Raw genomic sequence first — 25,877 nt, forward strand, 5'->3', positions numbered from 1 at the left:
GTGTGTGTGTGCGTGTGTGTGTGCGCGCGTGTGTGTATGAGAATGAGAGAGAGAGGTGTAATGAGAAAGCAAGAGATGGATCACTAGAGACAGAAAAGAAAATCATCAATATCAGTAACATGCAGCTGAGGTGAGATTTTCTGAGTGTTTGATTTTCTTAAAACCCTTTCAGAAGATTTAAAGCAGCCTTCTTCCATACTGTATGCTGAAGACGTACTCCGAAGCAATGTCATAYGGATGCTTACATGTATATTGCTGTCTTAGGTCTGTTCGTGTATGTGTGAAGTTTTAAGGCTTAACCTGATTCTCTTTATTGTCTCTAGAGGGTTGTAGCTTGAGCACAAATAGCCTGTTGGCAAGTACGGCATGAGCCCATTAGCAAGACTCCATCTGTGATTGGTTTTGCCTGGAAACCGGGAGACAAGCAATGAATAATTGATGTGTGTTGTGCAGTAGCTGGACAGGCAAAGAGGAGAGAGAGGGAGAAACAGAGCAGGGTGCCCTCAGAGGGGGAGAGAGAGAACAAGCTTGAAAATAGCTACTGGCTGCCTTGTGCTGAGATTAAGGCAACCCCGGCTGTCTTTGTTCTGCACTAGATGGTTTCTGCCTAGAAGTGTTTTCAGACATATGTGGCCTTTTTCTGCAGCAGAAGAGAGGCAGGAAAAAACAGAGGAGGGGGAGCAAAGGAAGACTAGTTTTCTGAATGAAATATAACTTGTGGGTAAGTTGGTTTCTTGGGGGGGGGGGGGCGTGTGTGTGTGTAAGTGTGTGTGTGTTCGCTCCAGTCTGCCTGCGAGTGTGTGTGTGGTTGTGTGTGACAGAGCGAGAGGGTGCATTGTGGGTAAAGCAGTGCTGCATGTTGTCAGATGGAAAAAGCAGCACAAGGGGATGAAAGGCAGACTTCACTAGGAAACTGGGACATATTTGCATACAGTTACTGTTCATTGTGTTTGCCCCTGAAGAGATTCTGGGATGCAAGAAGGAAATTCATGTCTTGCTGATATAACCGATTTTTATGACGTTTTTATTTTAAAGGGTGAAATACTCAATTTTTTGCAAGAGCCTTATTTATTTTTACCTGCAATCATAAAAACAAAATGTGACAGCAATTATCAGTGGCATTTTCTTCAACTTTAGCCTGCTTGGCACTGTGAAAATGTGACGTGCTGCTCTGCAAACGGCAACGACAATGCTGCTGCCACCATTTCATTTTTGCTGTCTTTATAAAGACCTTGCCATGCATAACTCACAAATAACGTGCATCTGTGGCAAGTGATTTCAAAGAAGATTCCAAAAAAGTGTGAATACCAACAGCAGTCTCAGGTATTCAAGTTGACAAGTATTTTGGCCCTCATGTTTGGTAATAAGAAGTGACTTGTTTCTTTGTTTGCCTTCATAAAAACAAACTAAAAAGGTTGTTTGATTAGCGTACGGTTAAAGAGTTTTCAGAAAGTTTAAAACTAGTGATGCTAGAGTGGACTGTGTGAACTCCCAGATGGTGTAGGGGATGTTGTTTTATTTTTTGTTTCAATTATCTGGAGTAAAGCAAATAAGAACGTGCACCTGAATAAAATGGCAAATGTTAATTCACAGCAAAAATTAAACACATCAGATTTAAACAGCTTCAAAGTTTACAAATCAAATGTTTGCACCCAGCAAACATCAACAACATGGTTTGTTGGGGAAAGAGATTTGCTACTGTAGACAGCAGCTCTCTGATCGGTAGATCACACCAAAACAGACTTTGTCTAAAATAGTGTTAGTTTCTGATCCTGCGTCCACTGAAGTCAGTGTCACAGCAAGCATTGACTTCAATCGTACAACCTACCTCCCTGAGTTCAGGTGAGTCTGTGCCAAGCGCTGGCTGAAAATCAGTTAGCGCCTGTGAACTGTTGATCAAAAGCTCCATCTAGACAGAGCTGCGTGGTTGAACTGGCCGATTTGAAATCATTTTTAGCCTGACTGAAACACCACATGAAAATGGAAGTGTGTGAAATTAAGGTCCAATTAAAATTGCTCACCGTTACCCAATATTCCCTTTTGGTTAGAAGTTTATTAGAGTTACATTGGTAAAGAAGTTAATTATCAGTGTCTTGGACTTTTTTTTTAATGCGTTAAAGTAGAAGCTCCTCTCATTTAAGCAAAAGCATATTTCCTCTGTACTGTCACAAATCTGCTTAGAGTTTTGTTCCTCTTTTTGCTTACTTCTTAAATCAAGATGGCAGTTAAATGTTTGAGTAGAACTTAAGAAGAAAAGTTTTTTTAATGTTGATTTACTACAAAAGAATTCAATCAATAGCCCTTCAGTTTGAATTTAAGCCAACAGAAAAGTTTTACCAAAGGCTCAGAGCTTTGAAAGCATGATGAAAATTTTGCTTTGTAAAAATATTTAAGATGGATTTGAGGGCTTTTTCCCCCTTTCGCCCCCTTCTGAGGGAGTCACCAGGCTCCAACCCTAGGGAAATATATCTGCCAGTGCTGTGACATCTCACTAGAAAAGAAGCAGTGTGAATGTGCCAGATACAGTTTCATGGTAACAACCGAAAATGCTGATTGTGAGAGAGCTTTGAAACTTTGTCTTAAGCCTTTAAACTTTTATAAATTTGTAGTAGAATGGGTGCAAACATCAAATGTCTGCATATAAAGGTCTGAGCAGTCCTGGCAGGAACGTCGCTGTGTTCATACTTCAGTGAAACAGGTGCCCTTTTATTTGTGTTATTTGTACGAAAGGTGGTGTTCAGTCATGGGACCCTTGTGCCAGGTGCTCTGTGAATGCCAAGAAGGGGCCCCCGTGTGCCCCACCAGAAACAGCGGCTCGTGGCACACCAAAAACCAAGAATGTGCAAACTAACAACGAGGGAGTAATGTGAAGATGATGCTTTGGGCTGAGGATTAATAAATAATTTGTCAGTGTACTAGCAGATACAGTTTTAATAATAGTGAGATAATTTAGAGAGAACGGTCTGGCAAAAAAGGCCTTCCCTTGTAGTAGAGGTTAGTATAGCAATTAGATTAACAGAGTCACTGAATCCAACTCAAAAAACCCGATTACTAGACGTGCAGCTAAGGCAAAAGGCAAAAAAATACTACGTCGTAAGCTAAGCTGATGACGCAGAAGTTTCCTTGTCAGCCTCAGTTGTCATTGGGACTGGGACATCGCAAGGCTGCTTGGCTGCAGTGGTTGTACTTGCTCATAACCAAGAGAGCAGCAAAAGGCTTATTACTGATCAGCAGCAACAACAAATCTTAGCAGAGCGCAACCAACAGGACAGTGACACTCTATGGGATTTTATAATTGTAATTTATTTTTTCTCCCAAGATGTAAGCTAGAAAATTGTATTAAACAGGAAAAGCATAAGAGAGCTAACCAGAGGGGGGAAAAAAAACCCAAAYGCCCAAACCTCACCATGTGGAACACTGCTAAAATGAACTGATGTTCCCGAGAGCTCGGTAAAGATACTCTCTGGTTTTGTTCCTCTCAATTGAAGAAGAAACTGCCACAGGAAATACCTTCCCCTGTGGCTGCTCTTGCACATGGAGCTTCTGTTTTATCTTTGGTGTAACATGTCGAGGAAGCCACTATTACGGACTGCCGCGAAACAACTTGGAAGCAGCTGGACAGCAGGGCTTTTGCTCAAGAGGAGGCTGGAGAAAAGTGGCTTCCTCCCAGCATTGCCCAGCCATTACTGCATTGTAGGTCAGAGATATCCAAGCTTGTGCTGACTGATCTAATCTGAGTATCAGAAGTCCAGCGGAGCCACATGGAGCGCTGTGCGGACTGAGCAGACCATGTGCTACATCAGACACCTTGCAGGGTACAGCATAGAGGTAGCCTAGGAGTGCCAAAAAAMCCATAGCTATAACAAGTGTCCACACTGCCTGTCCTCTGAGTTTCCGAGAGTTTGCTGTGGTGCTTTTCCTCCTGCTGCCTTTCCAGAATAAACCAGAAAGGTCTGTGTGGAAAACACTGGAGATGATGGCTGTTTAACTGTAGTGTGGAGCAAATGATCGTTTGCTGGCATGACCAAAACAAGCGGATTCTTTTATAAATAGCTAAAAGATAACACATTAGAAAAAATATATTGTGTTAATATCTCTCAGCTCTCCTAACAGCAGGATAGGAACAAAAATTCCACCTGGTATACCTGCTTATAAAACACTTTATTTATGTATATAAAATAATCAAGAGGTAACCTGAAAGTGTGGTGTGTGTGTTCACTAGAAATCTCAGCACCCCCTCTCTTCCCGGGGGTTTTACTGGCCCCAGACTGTGAAGCACCTGTGCAAGCAGAGGTGTTCTCCAGCACATAGCAGCTCAGGGGTAAAATTTAGGAGCGTTTAGAGTATTGCCCAGATTGAAAAAGAGTGTGGATGAATGGAGATCAATTCTCCCACCTGCCTGCTGCATTGCCACCCCTCTCCRGAGGTCACTTAGAAAGACATCAAGGGGTCAGGCTAGAAGGAAGCTGGTGAGGGCAATCAAGGCCTGTGAGGGCAAATAAATGACTAAAAATCAACTGCCTCGTTATCAGAACAATTTGGAATCACTGAACAAAACCTTTTAAATTGGAATATAAAAAGATGAGCTAGCCTTCAAATAAAGTGTATGTTTCAAAAATTATCAGAGGTACACAAATGCACAATAAAGCAAAGCAGTAATAGCTTTTAAGACATGGTGAAGAGTGCATATCGTTTGTCATTGATGTGAAAGCAGCCAGCCAGTCTGGCACGTACATAGGCTCATTCATTGAGAATTCAGTAAAGAGATAGAGGACTAGAAAGAACACAGACTGTTTCTTCGTGGTTTTTAATTAGAAGTTCCCTTAAGAATTTTCTCCTTAAAATCAAGACAAAGTATAGTTATAAAATGAAATGAATGACACTGGGACAGTAATTACTTCAGCAGTGTCGAAAGCTGCCACTCAGCCTACTTGTAATAAATATTATACATTGCTTCAGGTTTTTACCTGGATCTTTCTCAAATGCCTTGCATTTTCTGTAGGATATTATTAAACCTAATTTTCAGTTTGCTGGGGCTTATTCTGTTGACAGTAATCCAGTGCCACTGATGGCAGTTTTATCCATTCCAGAAAAAAAAGTTAATTTTGATTGCAGTTGTCTTTATTAGCACCAATAAAATGTTCAGACACCCAGCTAGGCTCCTAATTCCTGTTGTTTATTGTGACTGAAGTACAGCTCTCATCAGTTTGATGAATAGCCTTTTTTGTTTGTTTATCGACTTCTAATTCCTCTAAGTGAATTTGCTTGCTAATAGTTAGTGTTCTTTGTACCTCCTCAGTGTTACTTAAATATCATTTCAGCAGGTGGGCAGGCTGGACTCTGTCTTGAAATCCTGGAAGCAGGCAAAAAAAACCCAATTGTCAGTAAATATGAGCTGGTTAGAATTCTATTTGAATGTAATGTTACAATACCTGGATGTGTTCTTTCTTTCACGTACTTACTATTAAAACAATTTATACTGGATTTTCAAAATCACGCTAACCTAACTTAGTTACAAATGAAGTTGGTAGACATTCAGTGGAAGCAGAAATAGGGCAACCTGGAGTGCTTTTTTAAAAAAAAAGTATTTTCACATATTCTTGGGTGTCTTTTCTTTCTTAAAGTCCAAGAAGATATCAAGGATTGTTAATAGGAGATTGTCATATGACTGTCTTTTCAGTACTCATTTAGTTTTGCTAATCCGCTTTACTGACCTCATGTTTGTTTTAGTGCTTCAGGACATTTGACAGGTGCCACAAATTGCTGTATTTCTGCATTAGTGAGTAGCAGGAAAAGAAAAAAATAATGTTTTGCATTGCCACTTATTTATCCATTTCCCAGCCAGAGTTCTCAGGAGGTTATTAACAGTGCCATTTCTTTCACTGTCTTATCTACTGACACGATCCGGGTGTTTGAGAAAGTTGAGTTTTTCAAGCATTGCCCTAACAGCAAGACTTTCAGAGGAGCCTGTCATGATTTACTTATTCATACAGATTGCAGTGGCTTATGTAGTCTTGATCCTGCTTGATCTGCCAGCAGTATTTGCTTCTATTGATCTCAGAATGTTATTTGACTGCCTTGAGCAGCTTGTAGGTCTCCCTGGTTCTGTTAATGGGGTTTATGCTGGTATTTCTCARCATTCTCATTTTGTTGCTGTCAATAGTTTAAATCCAATCGTCCTGCTCAGACAGATTTGCCACAGGGTTATGTCATAGCCTTTGTGTTTTTTAGTAAATTTGGTAATGCTTTAGTGAACTTCGCAGCTATCATTGGGGTTCTCTCCAGATCTGGCTTTTGGTTCTGATTTATAATGCCTGTTTTTTGGTGTGTTCAACTGTCACATTTGGTTGCAAATGTGTAAAAACTCTTTCTATCCTAAGTGTGATGAAATGACATACTTTTAGAACTAAGCAGCAGTGTAGTCCTTCCTAGTTCCTACTTGCCTTTTCACTCATATGCACTCTTACTGCTTTTCTGGCAATACAGAAATGGAGAGGTTAGTCTGGAAGAAACTTCTAAACCATTTCATCTTCTTGACCATAGACAAGCATTGTTAAATGGTGCTCTTTCCTGTTCCAGTCAGTTTTCCAAGTAGCTATATTTGTTTTCTTACTATTCCTCAGACTGGAAATACTATGATTTTTTAATTCACTGATTTATCTGGAATGCCCTTAAATTGACTTTATCTAAAGCAATTTGTGGCTGTCAAAAATATTATTTCTTTATATTTTTTCTTTATATATTTCTTTATATTTTATATTTCAAGAAATATTATTTCATTATAGACAAGTTGCATTAGATTCAGATTAAAACCTAAAACCTTCAAGTAAGATATTATATGGTCTAGTCCTTTGGAAATCAGCGATCTTAATGTTTTTACAAAATGATTTTATTTACAGCTTGTGAATTTACCTTTAAGCTATATGAAAAATAGAAATATAGATGGTCCTTGTGTAGTTATGTTTCTAGTGCTTATATGAGGGTGATTGTCTTTTGAACATGCAATTAGGCTTGTGTTTGTTGTTATTATATGGATCCCTTTGTATCATTTTCACAGAAAAAGGGCTCGGAAAGTGACAGTGTTGGAGCAGAGAGATGGGATGGCCAAAGACTGCTTTTTGGAGAAGTATTTAAGATAGAGAACTCTGGGGATCAAGGCATCTTTACTTGTAAGGAACAAGTATAATGCACCATGACCCCCTGTTCCCACCTGTCCACACAGACTGTGTTAGTTTATGTAGTCAGATTAGGATGTTGGCCTTACGGGTTGTCTGACCTTCAGCAAGCTTTTCCTTTGTCTGTCCGTCTGCAAAAGGTGTTGGGGGGAACTTCCTTTCTCATCAAGAGAATTTTGATCTTGGAGAGTTGTTTGGTCGTTATTACATATTACCCCATAATCTTGTATTATATATTTTGCAATAAAGCAAAAGAGAAGGAAGGTGCAGTTTTTAATTTCTGCAGAAGTAATGAGTAGAATATAAGAGGCCAGAAAGAGGAAGTTTTAAAGTCCCGTCTTAAGTGTTGACTTAAAATAGCTGACTTTAGGCACTCAGAAGTCATGTTGCAAAGGCAAAGATGTCCTCCTTGTTAAATGACTATAATCTAAACCGTTGTGGAGGACTAACTGACTTACTGATGTCTATTTTTGAGGCATTTACCTGCACCTGTAGCCAGCCCATTCCATTTATTTTGGCTCACTGACAAATTAGCAAGCTGTTTTATGTCAGATTTGGTCAGGAGTCACCCCTCTGCCCTCCTTACATATTGAACAGCTTTTAATTTAATTGTTTGTGGTGGTGGCGAATTTTTATGCGGATAGATGTCACTCAGAAGAGCTCTTAAAAAAAAAAAAGATTTATTTGTGAATGTCTTCGTAGTGCCTTGTAGAAAAGTGTATGCAGAACACCTCGAGCCTTTTCCGTGTACACATGCAGTATCTTCTAGAGAAGACATCTGTGTGTCACTGTCCTTTCCATTGACCAGCTTAGGACTGTGAAATGTTAGTTTTTATATTTAATGAAAGCAGTAAGGTTAACTCACTGCTGATGGCCGTGGTCCTTATATCTAAACACCTTTAGGGAAAGACCAATCAAAATTACATGTCAGAGTTACAACTACATAAATGTGTTGCATAAATGCTCTCAGGCGTTACTGAAGTGTGCATTGCAACCTGCAGTGATTACACTGTTATTTTGCAGTAAGTTTTGGGAGGGATTTAAAGCAAGATTATTGTGTTTCTTTCCTAAATTGTTTTAGCTGCTGGCTTAGACCATCATGGCTGTGTGGATCTCAGTGCTACCGTTCAAAGTCAACATGATACAGTATTACACAGAGACGACTGCGTGTCCTCTGATGGTTGCTGTTGAAGTGTTCGTGAACTCTTCTGCCTCATTGCTTCTCTTTGAAACCTGCTCCATTCGTAGCCATAAAGCAGCTGTGCATGTATTTCCCAGCTGAAGATAACTAGTGAAATCTATTGTATAGGCAAATTTTCTCAACCTATCAATGTTAATTGATCCAAGCTTGCACTTGATAAATTTTAAGTAATATATAGAATTTGGACTTTGATATAACAAAGATGATTTTTATGTAATGTGATCATGCCCTGTGCAAGCCATCCTGGACACCTGGTTCTTCTAGAATTGCCCATGATTGCTGTCGATGAAGGAACCAACTATTTTTTTCCTCCAGTTGAACAGCTCCATGTTTGCTAGTTAACATTGCTGGCACTGTACAGCTTGGAATGTTTTATAGTCTTACATCTACTTAACCTTTGATGTTTTCTGTCAACATCTATCATGACCTGGTGGCCTATGGTTAGTAAAATGTGCCCTTGCAGGCTGCCAGATACTGTAATGGAATTAGGCCTTTAAAATTGTCAAACCTGTCGAACGGGCTTATAGTCCTGTAAGAGCTCTAAGTGGTTTCCTACCTCCACTTGAAAACACATTTGACCTGGTTGAAGTGTTGTGTGATTTTTTTGTTTTTGTTTTTTACTTACTACCAATACTTTAAAAACTGCAAAAATTGGTTTTCTTGGCATATATGAGGAAAAATATGGAGTCTGCTCAGTTCTGTCCCGCTTGTCTTTTTCAGCCTCTTCTCTTTCTCTGTTGCATCTTTAAAGCTTCTGTTAAGCTCTGTAGATACTTCAGTGCGAGCTTGTTCGCTTAAGTGAGCAATAACCACCCTTCACTAAGTGCATTTCACAATCAGTGTGCACCATATGATGACATGAGTTAGAAAGGACTGTCACTCTTGCTTTATGGGGGGGGGTTGGAGGCAATTTAGTGCTCACAGAAGGGACTGAACTGACAGCTCTAGAAACTGATGTCATCTGCTCAGCTGCTGAGCGAGTACGGCAAGGACGGTAACACTGCAGTTACGCATATTTGCCAATCCTGTGCTTTATGCTGAGCCGAAAAAAGYGCTAGAAATGGAAGATAATTTACTCTTTGCCAGTTAGTGCTCAATTACCCGTTGAAATGCTAAAAACAGTTGTAGCACCTTGGTGGGCTCCCTTGTGATTATAACACGGTGCCTCTGTAGCACAGTGCTTCATGGTCATTAATTAATTTGATTCTGTAATGTTTCTGAACTGAGCGATATTGCATGTATCACACCCAAAAGAAATTGAAATGTGTGGTAGAAGCAGCAAATTCAACCAAGGTTGTACATTGCCTGTAGCTAAGCTTGGCAAATCACCTTTTTCAGCCAGTTGCTTGAGTCCCACTCTCCAGAGCCATTTCCTGTCTTAGTGAAGTTGTTGCTTCTGAGCTGTTTGCTTCAGGTTATGGCTAGTTGTTGATACTGCTGTATTTGGTTAAAAGGTAATCTGACTTTGGTTTCTGAAGAAGCAGTGCCATGCTGACTTAGTTTCTTACCACCAGTAGAGTGACTCAGGGTGAGGAAGGAGGAGAAGAAAGCTAATAAAATGCTGCCGTTTGGAGATGTGTCTCATGAGAGATCTTATGTATAACTGATAGGGGGAAATGCACTGCAGCCCTTTCATTTGTAAGGAAAAGACTTTCTATTATAGAGGTTTTTTACATCTCCATAATACCAAAAATTAAATGTGATCCCTGCTCTTGGACTGTGTGTAGCGGCTAGTCCTGTAAAAGAAAGGTTTGGGTTGTTTGAGGTGACGTTAATCGGGGTGGGTGCTGGAACAAATTGACCTCTGAGTGGGGAGAACAAATAGACAAACATCCATTCTTCAAGAGGAGAAACTCCTCTTTCATTTTTGAGAGCCTTCATGGGCAATCACACTCAATTCTGAATCCCAGGCTGAGCTGGAATGCTCCCAAATCCTGACCCTTTAAATGTTAAAGATCTCTTTTCTCTGACTTACAAATCTCAAGAATTCTCCGAAGGCCGCCATTGCACTAAGCCAAAAGGGACAGAAATATAGGAATCCAATCAGTCATCAGGCAACCCTGGAGAGTGTCATGAGGTAGGCTGTCCCTTTTGATCCAAGAGCTTGAGTGTATCGATGGGTGATATTTTTGCTTCTTGACAGCCTAGCRAATGATCTCATCAGCTGTTGCTAGCAGATGCAAAAATGATGAGCTTGTGATAGCAAGCCAGACATTACAGTGTTTTCTCTGCTTGTCTTGGGATAGTAGTGAGAGCCATGTCATCAACAATTTTCTTTTTAAATAAAATTGTCCACAGCATTTTGGAAGTTTTGGGTTCAAAGTGGATTAGGATTAATTGCTTAGTTGGGAGATAGGACCCCTCCCAAGCAGCAGCTTCTCCTTGGTGAACATTTGTGATTCTTTCTGGTGTCTGGGAGATGACGTTTGGAAAATTGCATAGCTGCCGTAAGAGGAAGTACCTGAACTGCTGCCATGTCTACTTCCATGGCAAAGACATGAAAACGGCATGGAAAAAATAGGGGGCAATTATGTCTCCTTTCAGTTTTTTCTCACTGCTGTTTGTTTAGCTGGATCACAAAGACCGCAGATATATACTTTTAAATAGATTTTTTTATTTAACAGCAAGCAAAAAGCAGTTTATGCGGTCAGAAAAGCAGCTTTCCACAGTGCCGAATTCATCAGTCCTGATTCTCTGCTATGTTCTTCTTGGTGTCAGATCAAATAAAACTGATGTAGATCACTGGAAGATGGGACCCTTGTCAGTGGTAAGGCTATTTTATCCTCAGTGTTGAATTCCTGGTTATGGTGGTTTCTGTTAACAGTATGTTTACTCTGAGCTTCCTCCTTCTCAGTTATAAATGTCTGTCATGTAGCTGGAGCATATATACCCAACCCACATGAACACTCAAGGGTTTGCCTAAATCATCCAAAATAATGGGTGACAGGTACTTTACTTGAAATATGCGTTTGGTTTTTCCAGCCATTTAATCAGTTTAAGGATGAACAAATTGTAAAAGGTGTCAGGGTGACCCAAAGCAGATTGAAATGAGAGAATTTATTTGAATGAGGCAGAGTTTGATCATAAAGTAATACTATATGTGAATTAAACACTTTTTTCTTTTAGTGAAGTCCTTCATAGTAGCCTGAGTATTTTTCTTTGTAGCTCAGTTCTGCCTGCTTTCAACTTTTTGGGGGGGTTAATATGCAATGTTATTTTTCCCTAACATTGCTTCCCTTTTTGCTTCTGTTCCTGCATTTTTGCAGTACCCAGGCTGTAAAAATATCTGTCTTACTGCAATGTAAAGTTAAGGTCTTAGTGTGAAAGTAATATTTATTATTCATTGTCTTTACACTAAAATATCTCTGTTGATTTTCACAAAGCATGCCAAACAGTTGATAACTTTTCAAAAATCTCACCTCAAATGGCTCTCGTTACCTTAAACTGAAGGCTAATTGTGGATCTCAGTTTCCTATCAGTGGAATCACCGTAAGCCGCCCTTCTAATTTATGCCATGGCAAGCTGTTGCACAGTTTCACTCATACTATTTGGCAAATTTTTCAAAGTCATCTTCTGAGGACTTTAGATTATTAACAGACTAAGCCATTTTTGAAAATTTTTACCAGTTGTCACCATCTAAAACTAGAATCTCCAGTTGAGTTTTCCCATATGTCTTTTCATTGTTTGCCTAATCTGTTTTGAGATTGTTTTTGCATGAATCAAGGACCCTCGGGGAAGAAATCTAAGTGGCTCTCTCCAGAAGCTTCTGCTGCAGATTTCATTGATGATTAAGATATTTCTGACCTGTCCTTAACTCCCCCTTTTTTTCCTAACTACAGTAGAGTTTGATGATTGTGCTACATACTGTATGAGTAGTAGTATCTAGGCATACCAGCATTGACTCAAGCTGCAAAATAATCCATATTTAGATTTCCTTCATTGTTGAAATTGCTCATCATGTTCGGTAGTGTATAATTTTGTTGTGTGGAGGCATATTTTCAAATCTCATTGTCAACTGATACTGGTTTTGTTCATCCTCTAGCGTTGGTAATTTCTCTTTCAAAAGCTTGAAAATAGCTCTACCTATGTAAGAAATAGAACTGTGTTCTGATTTGACAGTACTGTAAGAAGGGATAATAGAAAAAATGAGAGAAAAAGAAAAGATTAACAAACCAATAATTCTTTGGGAATTACTATCATTTTAAATTCAAGTTAAGCTTTGGCTGCTGTAAAATAGTCTCAGACTGGTAACTTTTGCTTACCTCATACAAACCCTCCACATTTTCCCACAGAGCTGCAGATGCTGTTTCCCATTTCATAATCTGAGCTCTAAAAACTTACGTGCTCTCCACTGAACTTCAGTTTTGCGCAGTTTGAAAGCTCTTTGGGGACAGTTTTTACTTGGATTCAGTGGCATCTCTGAAACCTGGAAGAAAGGCAGTAAGCCACAGTGATGAGGAGTTTTGTGGAATGCGAATGGGATCACCTGAGGTGAGATCTACGTATAAAATTTGTGTGAGCACAGAGGTGTTGTTAAGGACTGTGATTATTTACAACTTTCAATACAGGCAAAAGTGCTAGAGTAGGTATAGTACTACAAAAAAAATGTGCTTTTGCCAATGCAGCTTGTTTCACTCGAGAAATTAGTATAAGCTATAAACTAGCAAAATCACTTTTGTTTGCTGATGCAAACTGTATTTGCAATAGGCAAGTGTATCAAACTTTTTGAGGGTGGTTGGGCTGGCAGAACATCTATTGAAATGGTCACAAGAAATGGAAAAGTCAAGAAACATACCCTTGGAAGTACCTGCATTTCTCACTGCTTATATGAACTTGCCAACCTTGTCACTAAACACTGGTTTCTGGGCAATGCTCTGTTGCCATGTCATACTACGTAATCAAATGCAGATTGTTCCTTTAGTTAGCTGGTCACTGCGGGCAGTATGAAAACGCACTGATAGCCAGTGAGGTAGGTTGAGGCATATGTTCTAACAAAAGATACACAAAATTTGTTTCCAGAGTCTCCCATGTTCATTCTTGAATATCCCTGAGAARCAGTCCTCTTCCCCATAGCATCAGTTTTCTTTTTGTCATGGATCATCCATGAATGCCAGTAAACCTGAATAGTCAACAAGTTGCTTAAGGAAAGAGGCAGGCGTTTAAAGTTTAATGAGCAATTGAACTACACTGAAATGTCATACACTTATTCGTGAGATTCTTCTTGGCATTATGGGAATGCATGAATAAAGCTCTACTCTTCGAGAGTCACTTTTAGGATCAGTCTGATGCAGAGCTGTATGTAATCTGGAGGTTTCAGTGCAGAAGGGTTTGATCCCACCCTGAGTTTCATTTTGAGTTTCAAGGTCAAAGAACTACCAAAAAAAAGTAATGAACTCAACTGAAATGGGCTTGACTCTATTGACAGCAATATCTTTCATGTTCTTCACTGAATTTGTAGTTGTCCAAAATTTGACCAACAGGCATCCAAACCCCTCTTACTTTCTCAGCCACTTCAGCTGTGCTTCCTTTGATAATTTCCTGAAAAAACAGTTCAGCTTTGTTTCAGTATAAAAATATTCAACTCTAGCTCTAAGTGAAAACTGTTTTTCATATATTCCTAAGACGGCTTGGTTTTTTTGCTCTTCCATGCAGTGATCTACCCTTTGGAAAGAAACTGGGACTTGCCAGAGTAAGGCATATTTGCAACTTGAGCAACTCTTGTCTGAACCACATCTGTGAGCCTTTTGTAAATGAATTAAAATGCAGTTATGTCTTTTCCACCAATATTGATGTGGTCCATTTTTCCAGGCAAATGGTCTTTAACTGTATTTGGAAGATCTGTTCAAAGATAAATATTGCTGCTGGTTGTCTTTTTTCCAGTGTTGGTTTATTTCTCTAGAAATATAATCATTTATTTTTTTGATTATCTTTTAAGTTTTGACAAGTATCCAGTATTTGGCTCAAACGACAATAACACAGGACAACCTCTCTCCGTATTCCAGCAATTAAGTGTAATAATTACTTCTAGCATTTGATAATCTCTTGTCTGGAATATCATGTTTAGCCTTTTTAAATACCTCGTTAATCCAGCAGTAATGTACTATTGATGTTACAGTTAAGTGAATCCAAGCCATAAAATGATAATCTAGTGATTGACTAGCCATTACCCAAGGTAAGGCTAGAATTTATCCTAACATGGAGCCAATTTGCAAGGCAGTTTACTCTTTATCTGGTGAAAGSCTGTGCTAAACCCCAAAATGTGACATTTGTCAGTCCTCATGTATTTGTTTACACTATATGATTGCAGATAGAAACTGTGTGTTCTGGCAAGTTGTGTTATTTTGCTTTAGTTATTTTTTCCTTTTGAAAATTAGTTATGTTTTCATCTGCATGCCTGTTCTTTGAAATAACAATTTAGAGTAAAAACTCTCAAATCCGTTTTTTTGTGTTTTGTTTTTAAAAACTATATAATCCAGCAGTTTCATGAACTGAATTTTTTCATGTCTGTTAATGACTATGAAAAGTTTCTGTTTGCATTCAAACAAAGTGGAACAGTGTAAGTTCAGACAAAACTTGAAGGCTGCAGTCCTACAAAAAACCCAGGTTAGGTGAAATGCACTCGGGATTGGGACCTGTGGTGTGTGTATTTTGACACTAATGTTAGCAAGAAAATCAGCATATCAGTCCTCATCCTGACACACGGTTTCACTGAAATGTCTGTCTGTCTGTCTGTCTCTCTCTCTCGCTCTAGCTTTTTTTTTTTTCTCTCTCTGAAGCTAGGTTGGGTGTGTCCACAGGAAAGACAGAAACTGTGAAGTTTTTCCCCTAGTGCTTTATTTCCGTAAGAGGAAGATCAAGAGCAGAACTTTTCTCCTGACTTTAAAAGTACATGCAAATCACAAACAGTACCTCCACATTGTAAAGCTCATGGGGAAAATACAAGTCTGTCTAAGGCAACATTTAAGAGAATAAATGTAGTCAAGTAAATTATTATATGATGCAATAAGCCTATAATGTAGTCTTTGTACACTACATAACTAAAAGTGCTGTTAGTAATCTAATTCCAAAATAAAGACAGGTGAATAAGCAATTGTAACACCCAAAACATAGGATAGCTGAAGTCCAGGAACATATAAATAACAAAACCCCAGTACCCATAACTCTGGTAGGCAAAGCACCTGAATCTCATCTCATTCAGGAGTGTTGATGAGGAAGAATTCCTTAAGTTGAAGAAGACACTAGGTACAGGTGAGGGGAAAATCAAGCATGTAATAGTAATATTGAGTTTCAGATGCACTTTTTGATTTACAAGCTTTTACTTGGCAAGATTGTTTATGACTGTGTTTGAAAAGGTCAGCTAACTTGCAAACAAAACCTTTGCAGAATTGATATATTAAGTGATAAAAAAAATTGGCTAGAGTTTGGGAACAGTTTTTTGGGAATAGTTCTCTTTTGCTCAGAGGTGGAGGCAGCCAATGTTATGCCGGGTATGTAGACAGATGGGTGAATGTACCTGAGTGACTTTTCTGCATGACAGCTGTACCCATTAGTCTGCATTTGCTATCTCAGTATCTCCAGTGCCATATGTTCTTTTTCTTTAAATAAACAGGTATATAATAGCTAGGACAGATGTGAGGAGCAAAATGACATAAGCAGAGGAATGATTCTGAAAGAGAATCAAATGATTAATCTGGACACCGGTAGTCTTGACCAGGTTATGATAGAGCTGAATTAGTACGCACTGTACAGTTTCTTTCATTGTCCCTGTTAATGGAAGGGTAACTTTAATCGAATTGTAATCTTAGTTTCTATCTGTCTTCTTATGATTCATTAGTGTTTGTAGTTCCATCCTTTTTAAGCTTATTGACTTGTGTATTGCTTACTAATATGCTTCAAGAATGTTGCAGATTAATTTCGTAGACAGTCTAGTCCTCCTCCTCCGCAGAGCGGCTCATAAAGCAGGTTTTGTTTTGTTTAATTTAATTTCACCAGTACAGTTTCATTGAGGTAAATACTTTTTTGAAACATCTTAGAAAACAATGGCATTAAAAGCATCAAATATAAACATTATATATATAAAAATTACAGTGAAACAACAGGTGGAAATGTAATTGTATAGACAACTACAGTATAGCAATAAATCCAAAAGCAGTTATAAGATTTACTGTTGAGTTACACACATTTTGTTCAAAAAGATATCAGAAGTGTATCAAAATGTTAGAAGAGGTAGGACATACTGTATCAAAAGTGCAATGAATAGGTGTAATTTCTCCACTCAGTGAAGAGCTCTATGATTTCTATTTTAACCCCAATTCTAAAATTCAGAAATTTATTTTTTGTTCAGGAAAAAGTCTCTCTCAAAACAGTGTCTACCACTATGAATCTGCTCTTTTTATTCCTTTTCCTTATCCTCTAGTTTTACCTTGGGTAGCTAGGAAATAAATACAGCTTTAAAAGGTGAACAGGATTTTATTCTCACTATTTGCTACCTGCACTTGATTTCTTTTATATCTTCTCCAGCCCTTGGTGTTTATAGGCATCGGTTCACAGTAGTTTTTTATTCTTATAACATGTTATAGAATAGGCAATCTGAAAATTAAGGAGAATAAATGAGGAACCTTAAAAAGGCCTTTTTATAGATGCTTATCAGATTTTAATTCCCGTACTGTTATCATAAATCATAAGGTAAAGACTTGTGATATAAACACAGTTCTGGAGTACTTTCTCCACAAATAGTTTTAACCTAAAGTGCTGCTGCTGTTTGTGTATTTACGCTTCTTCCCAGCATATTAGGAGGAAACAGTGTATCATAAATAAGGCATTAGAAGGCAGTTGTGCACATGCCCTATAATCCATTGCTAGGAAGGTAGAAAAATAGTTCTGCAGGTCTGATTTAACACCATTTTGAAAGAGCAATACTGCATAAGGTCCCTGGGAGAAGGTAGGGAAGACGCCGATGTGCTGAGAAGACTGCTGAGAGGATTTATGACCAGCTTGGCTCCTTCATAGCCAGCTTGGCTTTCCAGGGGGAGGTCTGCACCTTGGCATTTCCTTCTCCATTGGCTGGAGTGGCACGTGGCCCCGTAAAGTCCTCGCTCCAGCTGCAAGCAGCGTCCTTGTGCGGACCGCGGAAAGGCTCGAAGGCGAAGCAGGGTGTGCGGGGGGACTGAACCCGGCACCGRGGCCCGCAAACCGGGGGTTTCTCTGGGACGGCAAGGCGGGATGCTCACCTGGAAGCATCCAGACAATGAATTATGATCTTTGGCCCTAGAGAAGCGGTCAGAATCGTACCTAGCGGCTGAAATCCCCTCCTTACTGCAGCTGACGCAGGTTTTGCCGTTCTTCTGAGTGTGCTCAAGGTTTTACACAGAGGAGTTCATTTTCCTGTACTTGTTTCCCCCATTCCCCATAAATGAAAGAAGCTGCTAAACAAATTCTCTCCCTTCAATTCGTGGGCACTTCGGCTAACAACTCTTGCTACACATTTTATAATTCGACTTTGAGGTTTAAAATGCTGCCTCAGATGTGAAAATGTACTAAGCATATTTTCAATGAGGCCCGTCTGTACCTCGTCTTTTGGATGTATAATCTCTGTGCATCATCATGTTTCCTTCTTCACATTCTGTTAATTTTTTATGAGCTTCATCAGAACTGTAAAGCACAAGCTGTTTTCATGTAGATGGTTTTTATGGTGACTAAACATTGGAGAAAGGAAAACAAATAATTGTCCTGATATACACATTGCCTGGAATGAACAGATTGATTTAAAATGCACCACTCCAGTGCACTGTATAGGCAGCCGTCTTGTGTGATTCAGTTCCTTTTTTCTGGCCTTCAGTTTGCTAACCTTGATTTTTCAGCCTTCAATCTATTTGAGCTAAACTTGTTGCCTTTTTAACTAATACAAAAGGTGTGTACATGTTGTTTTCATTGTGGGGGTAAAATTTCAATGTCCTAGAATAACTAGGTAAGAATAATTGTTGGGTCTTTTCTGAAGTTAGTAGCCTACATTTTGGAAAAATAATAAGTATTTTTTTCTTCCACTTTTAATCTTAGATGTCACAAATGACAGATGCATGAAACCATTCAGGAATGGTTGTAAGAACAAGAGCTAATGTTAAAAGTCCATTTATGTCATTGTTTCTTTATGTTTTCTAATGTCAGTGGGCATGTGTACACATAAATGCTTAATTTTGTTTTGAATTCCACTCTGCTTCTGGGTTCATAAATACTTTGTATCAGGGATTTCTATGAACTTTAATGTTTGGACTGTGTGAAAGCGAAAACTAGTAGTAGTAAAAAGTATTTATTCCTTTCTGAATACCAGTAACATAATTTTGAAGCCTCCTTCTTCTATCAAGTGTATCTTTTTTCCATAAAGCTTCGTGTTTCAATACCCCTTTTTATCTATCTTTCAGTAATACTGTTTTTCACTGTTTGCTCATTCAGATGTCTGTGTTTCTTCAGTCACTTTTGCTGATCTCTGAGTCTTCTAACTTTTTATTCAGTTTTTTAAGGTGGAGTAGCCAAAACTATATAACCATATTGCATTGGACAGTGAGCCTTTGATTTAAAGTAGCAATTATTAAAGTGCTGTTGTCATTTCCTTCTTTTTATATCCTATTTTTCTATCTCTTACCATTTATTGGCAATGTCATGTAGCTTCTTACAGTGCCATGCCCTTTTCCTGAGAGGGTGTTTAGGTTTAGAACTTGGTCACTGGTGCAAATTGTCATATTCATTGGAACAAAATGTAAGGTGGCATCCAGTTCCCCATGTGTTCTTCCCCATCATGCCTTTCTCTAACCCAGAAATGTGTCATCTGCAGGTTTTGTTATCCTACTTTCAGGAGGTTTTTTTGCAAAGACTGGGTAAATATATTGAGCACCATTAATTCTTGAGAAAACTTTGATCACTCTCACATGATAATCTTTTGTCATATTGAGAACCGTTGATTCTTTCTGTTTATTTTTTGTCTGTTAAGCTGTGTCAAGCTGATGACAACCCTGTTTGCCACTGATCCGGTGACTACGTAGTTTCTTGGTAGTCTATTGCAAGGGACTTTGTCCAAGGCTCTTTGAAAGGCCAAAAGAGTTTCACAGCAGGCTCCATTTCATGCACTTCTTCACTGATGCCCTCCAAGTCTTCTTTCTACTGGTTTACCTCTATTGTACATTCACCTGTGTGTTTCTGGGTATTAAGGTTAACTGGTCTGAAGTCCTTTAAACTGTGAGCCTCCACACCTCAGGCGTTTCACTTCTTAAGAGAGGAGTAAGATTAAATGCCCAGCTAAATAATTTAGAAAAAGGATCGTGCTTCTTGTTCCTGTAGCTTGCCCTGTTGGCAGTGCAGTGTGTAGGTAATTTATACCCTCGGTAATTGTAACACACGTGCTCCTCTGCTGACTGCAATTGTACTGCCCCGTTCTTGGGCTGCTGCATGCTGCTGTAGCTGCCCATATTTGACAGATATTAATTGGTGCACCTCTCCTTAACAACTTCTTCAAATGTTTTGTTCGTAAGACTCAAATCCCATGTCAATAATAGAAAAGCCTTGAAAGCAAAGTAAAAGCAGGGGGGTTGCCCATGTTCTGGTGCAAGTCAGCTGTCTGCTGGTGCTCTCTGTTTTTATAAATACGGTACACTGACTCAGGATCTAGCAGATCAACAAGGTCAGTTTGAGAAAGCAAATGAAGGAGAAAGTAGTGTCTGCCTGCTGTTTACACCATGCTGGATAGATGGACTCTGTTCATTTTATGTGGGTTTTTTTTTTTAATTCATCATTCTCCACTGTAGTCATTTGCACAAAGGATGCTTTTAAACGAGTAATGAGTGCTTTCCTGTTTGGCAGTTACTTAAACTGAACTTTGTGACACAGCTCTTTACAATTCACTCATACAAGACCTAAAATATTCAAGACCGGTGGGGGGCAAAAAGCTCTGTCTGGCTGACGCTGTTTCTGGGAAAAGGGAATTTTAGGGGTGGGGTGGGGAAACCTGCAAAGACCTACAAATCACAGAATCACAGAATGGTTGAGGTTGGAAGGGACCTCTGGAGATCATCATTATGCACTGTTCTTTCTGTCCGTGAATAGTTTCTCTTGTGAGTGAATGAGGCTGTATTTTTGGGCAAGCAGACAAAACGATTTTTGGTACAGTCGGCTTTTCTCCAAAGCACGCTTTCTATGCTTATTTTATATTATTTTTATTTTATTTTAAATGTAACGATGGACAGCCTGAAACTGATGTGAGGTCTTGACTGGAATATGTGTCCAGTTGGTCTTGCAAGTAGTGGTATTGTAGATCATCTTCCCTTGCAGCAAGGCTGTATTTAGCCTATCAAGCAGAGAGTCTCTCTGTTTTAGCAGAAGTTTTGTTCTCTGCCTTCTTGCCTTCCAGTTGAGGACTGATGCTCAGATCCCTGGCTCGTGCCAGCACAGGAGGTCTGAGGTGGTATGGAAGGGAATCCAGGTTTCAGATTGCATCTTGTAAATAATGCTATAAGACTGTACAGTTTCATCCTGAATGAAGAGCAATTAATATAATATTTGTACTCAGCACCTTTGAATATGTTGCCCTGTGCACCCTCAGGACCTAACTCTATAATCAGTTTGAAATATGTTAACTTTAACTTCTGGAGCCAGCAGAGACCAGTATAAGGTTGCTTGGCTTCAATTGCGTTTTGTCCTACTACATATTCCAGGTATGAATTCCTTTGTGTTTTGGCTCACCCAGCTTTAATATGAGAATAAAACATTTTTGTTGCAGGAATTGGGAGAATTCACATTGTTCTTAGCTTAAAAAAAAAAGTGCAGTAAAATCTATTAAGGTGACTAAATTTACTGGCCTTTACAGAATGCTTTTGATATAATCTTTTTAACTACAGGGTGTTTTAATAGCTATTAGAACAACTGGGTGTTTATCAGTTTCAATATGGTCTTGCAAGCTTTGCCAATGATTCCTTGAGATTCCCCCATTTGCAAAGTCCAGTTTCCTGAGCTGTAAAAATTAAAAGGAATCTCTCAAAAAATGAAAATAATTTCTTAAAAGTGGAAACTTCAATTAGACAAGTTTAGGAAGCTTAAAAAAATAATGTTTTGTTACAAGAAAGAAGCCCCTTCCCAGTATTAGTTTAAGAAACATCTCTTTGGTGGCAGCACTGTCAGAAGTCTTTTTTTTATTTTAAAAAAAAAAAAAAAGGTCTCCCTGGTCCCTGGAGTGGCACGGAGGTGGGAACAGGCAGGAGAAGGAGCAGAATATTGAACGGTTGCTTAGGACCGCACTGCTATTAAAAGTGCCTGTGAAATTACATGCACGTATTGCTGTCTGTTCGTTTAAGACATCTAGCTCAGACACCCAGTATCGTCCCCGCTGTGCTGGGTCGCGTGCCAAGTACCGACAGGAAACGGCCAAGGTAGGCGAGTACGGAAGGGCTTCCCAGGCRGGGAGCCACCCTGGTCAGCCGCCCGACACCCCGGTTCAGGCGAGCCGCCGACGGTGGCTGTGTGGCTTTGCGCTGGATCTGCAGCAGTAGCGGGGGACCCTCGTCGTTCCCCAGAGGAAGGGACGGGACCTGCACGGGTGGGAGGACCCTCGAGGTCTCCCTCCCGTGTCGCAGGATCGGCTCTGTGAACCAGCCGAGTGGATCGGGGACTGCCCGAGACAGGAGAGGCTCGTGCCTTTGTTTGCTGTTGTGAACTTTTCTCCAGCTAAGTGGAAGCTGTCATGTCAAAGGTTGTCATGGCCATAGCTCTCATGCATCACTGAATTCTCACTTGTAAAAAAATGAGTGGTTTCTGCACCCCAGTGAGGATAGATGGGAATGTTACTATACATTACAGCTTGTAGAAGCAAACAGAAATGATCCCATCACCACCACCACAAACAAAACCCCTCCCAGGACTTTGCATAAATTCAAATTATAGTGTGCACTTAAGTTCATAACCCCTGTGAAGAGAAGAGGAAAAGGGATTTTGATATAAAGTCCTTAAAAGATGCCCATCATACAGTAGATGAGTTTCATTGCTTAGAAAATTGTATACAGGGAGGGTTTTTTTTTTTTTTTTTAATGAAATGTAGTCAGGAAAAGGCTGACATGACCAAAAGCTGAACAAAATAAATAACCGTACTGGAATCTGTATCTGTGTTTTATGCCATATGCTCCAGGCAGTATTGTAATACCAAAATGACTTCAGTGGTTGCAAAGATAATTTTCACCACTCAGTCTTTCTTGATTTAGAGCTGTTGTCAGAGCATTTTTTATTCGTCTTACATGGGTAGCTAATAAAATTAGAGCTCGATTTTTTTAGGTATGTGTGTTATAAAGGTAGGATGGTTTTGACCATCAGTTGTTGCCTCACCCATCCCATCATGTGGCTGTTTTCAGACCCTTATCATTTTGTTGAGTTTTAACAATTTAGGCTGAAATCTAAGAAAGTAGGCATCTGCATCAGAAGGAGAGAAAGGAAGAAAGAAAGGGGGAGGAAAGAAAGAATATGTATATATATGCATGCACATAGATTATATATATTCAGAGAACAGGCTAGGCATTGTTTATTGAAAAAAATCTGTTCGCCTTTCCTTGGAGATAGTGTGTTCCCATTTGGCAAAAGGCTGGTCTTTGAGTAGCAAAGTCTTCGGGGGGTTTTGACATTTTTTCTGAAAAATTTGCCCAGAATTGGTTAAGTTGAATACACTGTTGAGTAACTGTGGTTTGCAAGTACTCACAAGGGACCTCCTTGACTTTAGAAGAGAAAATCTCAGGAGACCTCCTCTTGACTGCATGGCCAAACGGCTCCCAGCTGTGCCTGCTAACCAGCATGTTGGGCACCCTGTTATCCCTGCGTACCAGGCATGGCCGGGCAGCAACAGGGAAGACAGACCTCTTTGGCAGCTACTCTGAATCATGCTGACAACAGAAATAGGTCATATTATCAGTGTTTAATCATAACAGTTTGGATTTCAGATGTACAGTATGCATCAGAAAAATTACAGTGTTTACACCAGTGGGTCCTGTGGCGCCTGTGAGGGGGTTTGCATATTCTGTTATCAGAGGAGGGGGAGATATTGCCCACCTGAGCCGGGGGGAAGCTGCTGGTTTGCTGAAGGGGACCATTCTGAGTTCGTTACTGCTGAACTGATCTAACATACTTAAATTGAATCCAACTTATTTTATTGCAACTATACAAAAGGAAATATGAATTTGCAAGTAACAGAGTAATAGCCAGCTTCAGTGTTCAGAAAAATGATTTTTAAGTCTTCATACTTAGATTTTCTACTAAGAACAAGCTATAAAGCCTGAAATTGTTTGGATAGCAGTAGAGATGTCTGAACTGATTTGATGAGATAAAACAGCATCTCAGTTTTTCCTTCTGAGGGTGTCAAAATTTTTTGGTGTCATTTATTCCATCAGTTCCTTGTCTAATCCTTGAGCTTAGCTGGTTAGAAGAAGTGTGCAAATAGAGGAATGTGCTTCCCCCAGCCTCGAGCTCTAGCTATTATTGTTACACAAATAATAATGTTAGCTCAGATACGCTTGTGTTCTTGTTCAACTTTCAGTTACTGACATGTCAATTTATTTTAACCTAGATTGGGTCAGTCTGCTTTCTGAACTGCAGTAACTACTTAGAATAAGGAAACTAAGTTTTTATAATCAGCTTTTGGCCAAGTATCCAAAGTGTGTGTGCATTCTTATATATTAGTCTTCTGAAGTTCAGTCATGGCCAGATAGACTTGAATTTGTTTGTAACTGAAAATTTTGTTTAATTGTAAATCCTCAAAAGAAACAATGTAATTATTGTTTATAGGAAGAAAGCATCATTGACAATTTGCACACATGTAGGAATATCATGGGCTAATTAAAATATAATCCTTGGAGTTAAACAGATAAAGTTGCCCTGAATTGTTACAGAGCTTTTCATCCCTGAGTCAAACTGAGCTGCCCTTCAACCCGTAGTCAGCCTGGGGCGGGGGCTGGCAGCGCGGGACTCAGAGGTCCTCCCTGGCCGAAGCCTGCTGGAGCAGCTCCTCATTCTTTCCACAGTAACAAATGCCAGTTACAAATGTGCTGTTTTATTGAGGTAATGGCATTTACCATTATTACTCATTAATATTTGGTTAGTGTTCATATCTAAATCAGAATCCCAGTTGTGCTAAGCACTGAACAAACGCATTTGAAGAGACAGCTTCTGCTCCAAAGAGTTAAGCAGATTTATAATTCAGTCCTTTCACCTTACTTTTTAATACTACTTCAGTTATGGTTATCTAGTAGGTCTATATAATGCTCATGCCTCTCTGGTTATAGTAATGATATTTAGATAGCAAATTTTTATCTTGATAAAATGGAAGTTCCCAAAGAATTCCAAAAAGATTCCAGTGCATCATCAAATAGGAGTACAAAGACTTTGAAAAACAGTATGGGGGTGATCCTTTCTAAACAAGGAATATTTACTGTATTTTAAAGGTATATTTAGAATTGAGAATTAAGTGTAATTTGCCTGCACATTCTTTTTCAGTGGGACTTCTGTGTTTTCAATTCTACGTGTATGGAAAGTTAAAATTCGATCTTATGCTTCTGAGCTGATATCGTATTTCTGGACATTAGAAGGGGCTTCTCTGACATCTATAACATGCATCTGACCAAGTAAACACATTGGAAATACCTTCTCCACAGCCTAGGACTGATGAAGAAAAATGAACTTAAGAGACCATTGGTTTGATCCAGTGTAGCTTCTCACCTTAGTAAAGGAGGACTTTAATAATGACATTATGACTTCTAGTGTTTTATGAACAGTATGTCTGGAACAAGAGATTTTAAGAGATGACAACTTTCTTTGTTATTTGCTTTGTTATTATCTCTCATTAGGATAGAGACTATGCTTCATATCTCTTCTTTCTTCCTCGCCTTAGTCCACAAAGACCCAGGTAGTGTTTTTTTAGCTTTTAATCTGCCTTTAGAAACTTATTGGTCACTCAAGAACCTTTCTGATGCAAGATTTTCATTTGTTTCATTGAGATACCGGCAGGTAGATCACATAATCATTCTTCTAGTCTTCCCTTACAAAGCCTTATGCCTTTTTAATGTATCCCTTTTATCTTACAAAGCTGTTCTTGTTAGCTTAACTATGTTGTGTTCTGCTATCCTTTTTGATTCTGAGATTTTCCCAGGATGAAATACACTTTTGCTTTGTAAGACTTCTTTAAACATGTCTTCTCTATTAGTTTATTCCGGTCTGTAATAGCAGAGGCTTGTTCTGTTCTCCATGAAAGCTTCAAGATTCTACCTTTTATAAATACTCCAGTGAACTAGACTATTGCACTTTGAAGCTTTGATTGCTTGATCCTAGTCTTCAGCTCGGAACCCTCTTTTTCTCCTATTTGATGCTCTGGCTTGCGTTGCTGGCCCTGTGCTGGAATTCTCTGGGATCGTGGCGACGGGTGCCCAACAAGCCGCAGAGTCAGGCACACACTGTCTCTCAGGAGGATGCATCGGGAGCTTGGAATT

General features: G+C 39.3%; 1 protein-coding gene across 4 annotated transcripts in view; it reads left to right on the forward strand.

Moving 5' to 3' along the window:
* The window catches only part of ZMIZ1 (zinc finger MIZ-type containing 1), a 170,070-nt gene that overhangs the window by 74,765 nt on the left and 69,428 nt on the right, over nucleotides 1–25,877 (forward strand). The window contains exon 1 of one of the 4 annotated variants that reach the window (XM_026080422.1): nucleotides 42–130. The exons of the other annotated variants lie outside the window; for them this stretch is intronic. The gene's annotated coding sequence lies outside the window, so the exon portion shown is untranslated. Of the gene's footprint in view, nucleotides 1–41; nucleotides 131–25,877 lie in introns of those variants that run through there. 4 annotated transcript variants of the gene reach the window in all.

The sequence above is a fragment of the Apteryx rowi genome, unplaced genomic scaffold (genome assembly GCF_003343035.1).
Source record: "Apteryx rowi isolate R43461 unplaced genomic scaffold, aptRow1 scaffold_52, whole genome shotgun sequence".
NCBI lineage: Eukaryota > Metazoa > Chordata > Aves > Apterygiformes > Apterygidae > Apteryx > Apteryx rowi.